Source organism: Budorcas taxicolor, chromosome 5 (assembly GCF_023091745.1).
Source record: "Budorcas taxicolor isolate Tak-1 chromosome 5, Takin1.1, whole genome shotgun sequence".
In the NCBI taxonomy this organism is placed as follows: domain Eukaryota; kingdom Metazoa; phylum Chordata; class Mammalia; order Artiodactyla; family Bovidae; genus Budorcas; species Budorcas taxicolor.
In genome coordinates, this window is record NC_068914.1 from 31,897,001 (window position 1) to 31,904,958 (window position 7,958).

A 7,958-nucleotide genomic window follows, 5' to 3' on the forward strand; every position below is an offset into this window, starting at 1 on the left:
CCCCCGCCCCGGTGCACCACCTGCCCTCTTTGCAGCCCAACTCCTGGGCTTCCTGCCTTGTGTATTTCGGTCCAGTTTGCGTCCTCCTTGGACAGTTGGGATCATGGCAGCCTCCAGGATCAAAGGAAGCACTTCTGAAGGGATATGCCTTCTCTGAGTTCCAATGCTGACATGTGCTAGGACCTGGCATGCAGGTCCCACTCAGCCCTCACTCAGCCTTGCGGGGTGGGGACAATGGTTCTGGCCCTGGGCCCCACTCCTGAGCTCATTAGGGACAGGCAGGCAGACCATCAGCTCTGTGCATGCAGCTATGTGGCAGCTGCTGGCTGTGGGCAGCTCCAGAGCCCACATCCAGATGGGCTTGTGCATGGAGCCCAGGTGGTGTGTGAGGCCCCTTTCATGGCGCTACCACGGCCACCCCCTGGTGCTTTGAAGCAGGGCTGGTGGCCATGGCCCCGGGGATGTGCACGGGGTGGCTGCCACAAGATGGTCAATAACACATACATCTTACGGGCTTCCCTGATAGCTCAGCTGGTAAAGAATCTGCCTGCCTGCCATGCGGGAGACCTGGGTTCGATTCCTGGGTTGGGAAGATCCCCTGGAGAAGGGAAAGACTACCCACTCCAGTATTCTGGCCTGGAGAATACTGGACTGTGTATTCCATGGGGTCGCAAAAAGTCCGATTTGACTTTCACTTTTTTTTTTAATCGTACGGTTCTGTGGTTCAGAGGCCAGCGGTCTCAGTAGGGTGGCCGGCCTTCCTCTCTGCAGGCTCTGGGGGAGGGTCTTTTCTTTCTCATCCAGGTGTTTATTCCACGTGCTGTGGGGCCACGGTCCTCATTCTCTGCTGGCTGTCAGCTGGGGCCCCTCACCCCCAGGCCTGTCATATGGCTCCCTGTACCTCAGAGCCTGCAGCGGTCGAGGGAGGAAAGGTCTGCTCGTCTCTACGCTATCGTCGCATCTCATGCTCTGACCACAGCCTCGAAGGTTCCCCCAGTTTACAGATTTGTGATGAGATCAAACCCACCTGGGTGACACAGGATAATCTCAAAAGCCTTAATTTAATCACACGTGAAATCTTCCCTGGAGGCTCAGGCGGCAAAGAATCTGCCTGCATTGCGGGAGACCCAAGTTCAATCCCTGGGCCAGCAGATCCCCTGGAGAAGTAAATGGCTACCTTCTCCAGTATTCTTGCCTGGAGAGTCCGATGGACAGAGGAGCCTGGTGGGCTACAGTCCATGGGGTCGCAGAGTTGGGCACAACTGACACACATACAAAGTCCCTTTTGCAATGGAGTCTTTTTGCCAAAAGTCCATTTTGTCACATTCACAGTCCTAGAATTTAGGCATAGTCGGGGCCCATACCCACTGTTAGGACCCTGGTCCCTCCTCTAGGGAATCAGAGGGCATTGGGCTATCACAGCCCAGGGCAAGCCTGGTGGGGCTTCCCTGCTGCCCAGCCTCTCTGGTGTGTGGGGATGTCACGCCCCATCACCCTCACTGTGCCACGCTGCACACCATGGGAGTGTGTGGGGCAGCCACTCCCCACAGTGGGCTTTCCCAGGGCTGGGTGTGCAGCGCCCCCTGTTTGTGGGAGGGACACCAGAGAGGCGTGGTGGTCTCTCCATCCTCCGGCTCCTTGTGAAGTCGGGTGGTCCTGTGGGAAGGGAGCAGCAGATGCTCTGTGAGGGGAGTTTGGAGGAGCGGCATCTGCTACACGTTGTGGAGTTCTGGTGGGGTCGGGACACCGGGGGGAGCCTCTGCTCAGAGCAGGGAGCCTGGGATGGGGGTGGGGAGGGTCCCCAGAGCTGCTCTCAGGATGCTGGCAGCCGGAGAGCCCCAGTCCCGCCCGTCCTGCCACAGGGCAGGAAGGGCAGAGTTCCCATGTGCGCCATCCTGCCCAGCCCTTCCTGCGGCAGCTCTCTGGCCGTGCAGCTAGACCCAGCCAGCAAGCGTGCTGCTAGCGCTCGCCCAGCCCTCCACTCCTGGCAGGCAGTCCTGTAGCCTGAGCCCGGAGTGCCCCTCCTGTGGTGCTGCTAGGAATCCCCAAGTTTGGGGCAGGAGAGGGGAGTGCAGCGCACCGTGGGTGCTCAGCCTGTGCCACGTGGGATCTGGGTTCAGCGTGTGCCTGGGTTAAGCCGCTGTGCCTGACGCGGGATCTGAAACCCTGCCAGGGGTCCGACCACGGCCTCCCTCCCTCTCTCCAGCCGCCTGTCCATCTGCTCCTCCATCCCTGTGCATGGGCTGTCCCGCCCCACCCCACCCCCATCCGTGCTGGATGCTCCGTCTAGCCCAGTATCTCTGCTTAGCGGCCCTCTGGCCAGAGCTTACCTACCTCTCCCTCCCTCCCTCCTAGAAGAGGCTGCTGGGTGTGGGACTCCCACCGTGGGTCCCGTTCCTCTGCCTTGGCCAGGCTGGGCCTGGTCTGCTCCACCTGCTGGCCACATCTGACCTGGAGGCTGGTCCTCTGATGTGCAGAGTGTGTGTGTTTGGTGGGACACCAGACACGGATGGGAGGGATGTCCTGGTTGATCCACCAGGGTCTCCAAGCTCTGTTTTCTCCTGTGGGCCTGACGTGAGCAAGTCCTGGCACCTTCTGGGATCGTTGGGGACAGGTGTCCCCCCAAGTCCTCATCCAGAACTCTGACACCACATGTCCTAGCCTGGTCAGGCAGGAGCTGGCCAAGGAACAACAGCCCACTCCTGTGTGTCCTCAGGGATGATGCCACCACCCACCCAGGGCCCTCTCTCTTGCCACCTGTTCCCGTGCTATCAGCCATCAGTCTGTCCTGGGGACTTGAGGGGCATGGCACTGTCACCTGTCTTCCTCTGAACCCAAGGAGAACAAGAGGAAACTGATACCCATAGAGGCTGGGGGCCAGTTCAGGTTATCCACCGGAGGCAGAACTGGGCCAGAGCACGGCTTGTCCTTATCGGGCAGCACCCTGCCCACCTGGGGGTGCAGGCCTGGAGGAGCAGGCCCTGATCAGGAGCAGAAGCGCAGGTGCCCCTCAGCTGAGCCATAAGGGCAGAGGCCACGACCCGGATTTCTGATGAACCCAAAAGGCTTGAGGCTCTGCCGCTGCTGTAATTAGCTCATTTCACAGTCTGCTCAGGGTTCACATGACGAACAGGACTGCGCTGTGTGTCCCTGGCCACGTCTGGAGGTGAGATGGCATGGCTGGGGGCTCGGGGCTGACATCTCAATTTTCACAGCTGCCTGCGTCCATCACACACCCCGGCGCCTCCTGCTCTGCTGCGAATGAGGAACAGAAAATCAATCTGTGTGTTTTTTTTCTTTTCTATTCAATACGCGTGTAGGTGTGTTCCTGCTCCAGCATTTGCGCCTCCTGGGGCGTGCCTGATAAAGCCCCGAATCGCAGGATGGCGAGGGGGCGGCCTGGGAGGCAGCATGTGGCTGCAGCCTACCCCGGGCAGATGAGGGGACCTGCTGCTGAGCCCACGGGGACACTTCTCTCCGGGGATCCACCCGGGACTGGGGCGGGAAATGGGGTCACAGCACAAGTGGAACCAGGCTCCAGTCTCAGGGCCACCTCTCCCCTTCCTGTTGGGTTTCTGGGGCATCCCTGGTTTCCCTCATGGGCTGGTGCCCATCAGAGGAGCGAGGCATGCCTTCTGTGACCTGCAGCCGTGGGGCTCCCCCCACCCCGCCCCCGGCATGCCTGGGTTTGTAATGTAGTACGCACTGCCCCGTGTGACGCCCAGGCCTTGCTGCTTCTGTCTGCTCCTCAGGGCAGAGGCCCTGTTCACACCCATCCTTCTACATACTCAGCGAGCTGTAGGAGCCACTGCCTGGCCCAGGACAGGTTCTGCCTGCAAGTCCCCCCCGCGCCCCGCCCAGGGTGGACAAACCTTGTCTCTTGAGGACTGCCCAGCCCCGTATGGCCCCCTTTTCTCCTCCCTGTGGGAAACTGCCCTTGACCAGGTGGCAGGTGGGAAATAGCTGAGCCATGATGCCTCTTGTGTGCTTTTGACTTAAAAAAAAAAAAAAAGTTTATTTATTTTGGCTGCGCCGGGTCTTAGGCGTGGCACATGGGATCTTTGATCTTTGTTGTGGCATGCAGGATCTAGTTCCCTAACCAGCGAACAAACCCAGACTCCCTACAATGGGAGCACAGAGTCTTAGCCACTAGACCACCAGGGAAGTCCCTGCCTTTGATGCTTTTTAGCCTGACCTTGCAGAGAAGGCAATGGCATCCCACTCCAGTACTCTTGCCTGGAAAATCCCATGGACGGAGGAGCCTGGTAAGCTGCAATCGATGGAGTTGCTAGGAGTCGGGCACGACTGAGTGACTTCACTTTGACTTTTCACTTTCATGCATTGGAGAAGGAAATGGCAACCCACTCCTGTATTCTTGCCTGAAGAATCCCAGGGACGGGGGAGCCTGGTGGGCTGCTGTCTATGGGGTCACACAGAGTCGGACACGACTGAAGCGACTTAGCAGCAGCAGCAGCCTGACCTTGGGGCTGGTTGAGGGGCTGATGGAAACAAGGTGATGGGGTTGAGGGCCTCACCTGGGGTACCCAGCCCACCTTCCCCTGTGGCATGCACTTCCCACACCCAGGGGTTCTCAGACCTGACTGCACAGTAGAAGTCCCTCAAGTTGATGAGAAGTATAAATTCCTGAGCCACGTCTCCAGAGACTCTGGTTTAATTGGTCCAGGGGTGGAGCCCAGAAATCTATTTTTATCAGTCTTGTGGGGTGACTAGGGTGGGGGGGTGGGGGAGTGTAGTTTTTGAGAGTGAATTATTCCAGACAACAGGCAGAAACTGGACCCTCCTCTGTCCTCTGGGACAACTTGTGGCTGGTGACAGACGCTTGCTGAACGGGGGGCTGGTCTCTGCCTCACCCCAGCTGGGAATTGTCGAAGCTTCTTTGTGTGTCCCCTGGAGGGGACCCTTCCTGGTCTCCCTCCTCCGCAGTCACCCTTCATAGGCCTGAGACCTTAGCCGCATCTGTGGGTATATTGTGCTGGGAGGGGAGCTGCACCCACCCTCCTGGGTGTCCATCACACGCTGTGTTTTCTGGAAGAGGAAACAGGCTCAGAGAGGTGGAAGGCTTGTGTCAACCCCCTCAGGGGGAACGCAGAGCTGGAGACCTTACCAGGCTACCGGGCACCGCTGCAGGCCCTGTGTGCCCTCCCTCGCGGGGGCTCTACCTGAAGAGGACATTGAATAATCCTGCTTTAAAAAGAAACTTTAAACACCTGAATTGAATCTCTGCAGTAGCATTTTCTCTGATGAAGAAACTATCAGAGCCTGGAGCCAAACGCTTCAGTGAGCACCCCCTGACTCAGACAAGTTCCCCTCCATCTCAGGACCTGGTCTCCTGCCCTGACAACCTCCCACCCCAAGACCCTTGGCCTCAGACCCTTGGGGTAGTGGTGCTCACTGGGCCCTGTTCCTGAGAGTGAAAATGTGCCGTGTATCTCATTCTAAAAAAGGTTCCTTCGCAGAGTCTTGTGAATGTCTGAAGGAAGATTGAGTCCGTGCTGAGAGCCTGATAGCAGAGAAGGCAGAGCTTCATCCACGTCTCTAACGTGTTCTTGGATCCCGGGTCTCCATCCCCCGCCCCTACCCTCCACTCATCAAGTAGGATAGGACTCAGGCCAGACTGCTAAGGGCTCACCACACCAACCCCGTTACTCAGAGTGCCTCTTCCAAACTGGAGGCAAATATGGTGTATGCCAGGCATTCTCAAACTTTCTGTAGCAGTGAAGTCAAAGAAACCCAGGGTGATGCAAAATAGATCAAAGGGAATCAGCTCGGCTTGTAAGGAGGTGGAGAAGGCGGCTGAGAGTCTGGTAGGAGAGACAGTCACAGGATGGTCCCCGGAATAGCACACCTGAGATCTGGGAAGTGCTGTGAAGAGAAGGCTGCTGCTCCCCGGCAGGGCGGTGGGGCTGGGGGAGGCCAGGCCGGAAGAGCACTCTAAGCAGAGGGAACACCATGTGGGGCACTACTGGGGTGCAGGAGCAGAGCCACGGGACAGCAATGGGTATGGGGTCAGGGTGAGGCTAGGCCTTGCCGGCCACGTCACCAGATTCTGACTTCTATGACTAGTTGTAAGTTGAAGCATTGAGTGTCTGCTAAGTCATTTTAGTTATGTCTGACTCTTTGCCACCCCATGGACCATAGCCCGCCATGGGAATCCTCCGTCCATGGGATTCTCCAGGGAAGAACTAGAGTGGGTTGCCATTTCCTTCCCCGAGGGATCTTCCTGACAAAGTTGAGGTATGCAGAAGCCACATGTGTGATCCCATCTGTAGAGTGATTAGCAGATGGAGAGGGAATGGGATGTGGGGTGTGGTTGTGAAACAGCCACTGGGAGGTCAGTGCGGAGAGAGGACAGCTGCTTGGGCTAGGGTGTGCCAGTTGGGATGGACAGACAGACGTGGTCAGACGTGAGGAATGCAGAGCAGGCACACTGCTGGCGTCAGGTGATGGGTTGGCTGTGGGGCAGGGGCCAGGGAGGGGTCTTGGCAGCTCTTCTTGGTCCTTGATGTGGCATCCTACTCACTAGAGGGATCCAGCTTCTGGAGTCTCTCTTTCACAATTGTTTCTTCTTTTAAGATTTCTTTTGTTGCTCTGGGGTTGCTTCTTCCCTTGGCTGTTTGTCCTTTTGCTTGTATGCTGTCTATCCTCTCAGACAAGGCCTCCACCATCTCAGGACCTAGTCTCCTGCCCTGACAGCCCTCAACCCCAAGAGTCCTGGCCTCTGACCCTTGGGGCAGGGGTGCTCACTGAGCCCTGATTCCTGAGAGTAAATTGTTAACCTGCCTTGTGAACAAGTTAACGTGCAATTGTTAACATGCCTCCTGAACTTGGGGCTGTCTGTCCATTTTAAGGAGGAGGTCTGGGGGTCCACCGAGTGCACCCTCTGTTGTATTTGGGTCTGACTGCCCCACAGCATCTTTCCCCCTGAGGCATTTCCGAGTAGACATGTGCAGTGAGGTGGGGTGTGCCAGCACTTGGAGGGCTTTGGACTGGCCTCCCGGCTCCACGCTGGAAGCCCCCTTAGAGGACAGTTCTCCGTGCGGGGTCTGCGCTGCCTTCGAGCCCAGTAATGACCTGTCCGTGTCCTGTGTCTGGAGGGTGGGGGTGACACTCCCCCGCCCCCAGGCAGCCCTCTGCCTTTGTCTGTGTGCCCACCTGAAAGGTGGGGTTTCCTGCTCAGGCTCCTTTGTGGTTTCTGCCATCCACCCGCCCCTCGTGCCTTCCGTTTTCCAGAAGCATGAGTCAGTCTTGTCCACCAGCCACCCACCCTCTTTCACAACGGTTCCTCTGTTCTCTCTTATCTCATGGAGGTTGGAGGTAAAACGCAAGTGCGCATGCTCAGCAGGAGTGCTACATGGAGTACTCTTACAAATCCATAGATTTGTTGCCTTTCCTCGGGCCTGACTCTGCTGTAGCAGCCTTGATTTCTCTTTCTCTCAAAACTTACATCTGATCAATGAACAGATCCTGTCTCTGCAATGAAGTCCAGAACCTGCCACTTCTCACTCCCTGCACACCCTCCGGAGCACGTAGGTTTTTGCAGGAGCTTCTAACTGGGCTTCTGCTTCGCCTCTGCCTCCTGTGGTTTTGGCTCTGTAAATCAGCCAGAGTGGTTTAAATTCGATTGTGTCAACCCCCACTCCAACCCTCCAGTGGGAAGCAAAGAGACTGTGTGGATGGATGAAAGAGGCAGGGAACACCACACGGACGTAGACTCCAAGGGTCTGAAGAGGAGCCCTGTACTGGGTGAATGGTGTCCCCCCAAACTTACGTCCACTTGGAAACAGTGATGTGACCTTATGTGAGAAAGTGCTTTGTTGCTCACTCGTGTCCTACTCTTTGTGACCCCACAAACTATAGCCCACCAGGCTCCTCTGTCCATGGAATTCTCCAGCCAAGAATACTGGAGTGGGTTACCATTCCCTTCTCCAGTATGTGAA